This window comes from Primulina tabacum, chromosome 15, assembly GCF_025594145.1.
Source record: "Primulina tabacum isolate GXHZ01 chromosome 15, ASM2559414v2, whole genome shotgun sequence".
NCBI lineage: Eukaryota > Viridiplantae > Streptophyta > Magnoliopsida > Lamiales > Gesneriaceae > Primulina > Primulina tabacum.
The window spans coordinates 21533265-21535501 of NC_134564.1; the positions used below are offsets into that span (position 1 = coordinate 21533265).

A 2237-nucleotide genomic window follows, 5' to 3' on the forward strand; every position below is an offset into this window, starting at 1 on the left:
TGAGAATTGCTTGTGACTGACGATGTATATGTATACAATGACAAGAGATATGATGAGCTGAGGCCCGGGCTCAGTGGACGGGTAATGCTGTCGTTGATATCCCCCGTCGCCCGGTACTGTGGTTATACGTAGATTGATCCATCGATAGAGCTGATATGAAAGTCACAACTAATGAATTGAATTCAATTAAATGAAAATGTATACGTATATGATTTGACATGAGATGACATGATTTGACACGAGATGATTTGATATGACACGTTTATGTTATACTTTTAAGTTCATGAAAGATATGTTGAGTATGGTATTTTTCACTGTTGTGTTCATGTACATGTACTTGTTATTCCGGGTACATGTGTGTTGAGTCTTTAGATTCACTAGGCGTGTGTGATGCAGGTGAGTTTGATGATGAGGGGTCTGGAGGTGCTGAACTCTGAGTTGGCAGGGCTGGATGTGCAAGCACGACCCGAGGACCACACTTTTCCGCACATCACGATTTTATGAGCTTTGAGTAGACACGAGCAATTCTATACGTTTTTATGATATGCTGTTGATTTTCAAGATTTTACTTATTTTATTTTGTAGATGCATGATCGTGGGCCGAGTGGAAATAATTTTTAAACTGCGACACTTTTTCAGTCGGTGGTTTACGATTATTTTAAATGGCATTTTTAGCAGGGTTGCATGCATGCAAATTATTTGAATATCTATTTTCGAAAATGTGAGTTTTAAAAAAAAATTATTTCCGCACTTTTAAAACGAGCAGACGTTATATATTTTTAAGTACAATTACATAAAATTAAATAATTTTAATGTATTTATCTCACAAGAAACAAATCTTTTTTTGTTTCTTCAAATTAACCGGACTCGGCTATCACATTTTCGTTTATCTTTGAAGTTTTAAAAGTACGAGACATCGCCGCCTCCGGCGTAATGTCCTAAATCGGTTCCTCCATAGGCACCGTCGACGTAAAAACTTCCATCGGGCATTCCTGCAACGCCTCCGGTAGCATCCACAACACCTCCTCCAGCGCCAACACTACCTCCGCCGCCACCCATAAATCCCTGTATCATAGCCTGTGCCGTCGCCTGAGAAATGCCGCTGGCAATACCATTCGCCACATTTCCCAAAATTTGGTTCCCCAATCCATTGGCAGGCGTAGCAGGCCCATAGGTAACTGGTTGACCAAAGTTGTTATATGGCACGGAGCTCATCGGAGTCACCACCGCCGGATATGGTTGCCCCATGGCCGCCGCAGGATAGGGGGTTGTGACGAATTGATTCTGCCGGTTCCCCGTGCTGGCAGAATGATGTGGCGGCCTTGCAACACCATGAACTCCTGTATTGGGTAGATACATGTTTGGACGATCGGAGATCGATATCGGTAAATTGTGTTGCGGAGATTGTGGGATCATCTGATGCTTGTGAGGCGTGGAACTCGGTAACTTAGCCACGCAATTCAAATGAACATCAAACTCACATGAGTTACAACGATAAAGCCATGTTTTGGACCCAACCCTCTTGCAAATATCGCAAGAAAACGCGTTTCCCGCGTAAGGAGCAGAGAAGGTCATCGACAGTTGATGCTGGTGGCAGTTATGAGTCAACGTCATCGGCAGACTCGCGCAGATCGAGTGCAGGTCAGTACCGCAAGGGCTGCAATGGTACGAGAAACCATCGCCCTGGATCCCGCAGGCATCGCACTTGAAAACTCCTTCCGGGTAGACGGGCGTTGGCTGCAGAGAAAGAACATGGGCCTGGTCGAATCCGTGCTTGATCTTCTGAGGCAATTCGTAGCATTTTGTGGAGGGTGAAACTGCACACTGTGCAGGAGTAAGCGGCGCCGGAGGCCTCGAGTTTGCAGGCGGAGCAGTGAGAAACTGCGGTGTTTGAGATCTTTAAGGCGTGTGGGTGGCTGAAATGGGTGAGTACCGGCGCAGTTTGATTGGATTGTTGGAGGTTTGGATTCCCCATTTGTGTAGATTTGAGGTTCTTTGGTAGATGTCTAAATTTGGGATCGAGTGAATTTATATATAAGGATTAAGTCGCACATTTGTGAGCTGGTTTACTTGATATAGACGAAGTCAACCTTGATCCTTAAATATGGTTTGGTTTGGTCACGCGGCTGAGTTAGATAGAGAGGCGCATTGAATTTGAAGTTTTGCTTGTCGTTGTCATTACAATTCACAGGAAGTCGTTGCATAACATATTCACCGTTTATCTCCGTACATGTACA

At 44.4% G+C, this 2237-nt stretch overlaps 1 pseudogene; it reads right to left on the reverse strand.

Moving 5' to 3' along the window:
* Positions 1-822: 822 nt before the first annotated feature.
* Positions 823-2030, reverse strand: LOC142527089 (uncharacterized; annotated as a pseudogene).
* Positions 2031-2237: the final 207 nt, after the last annotated feature.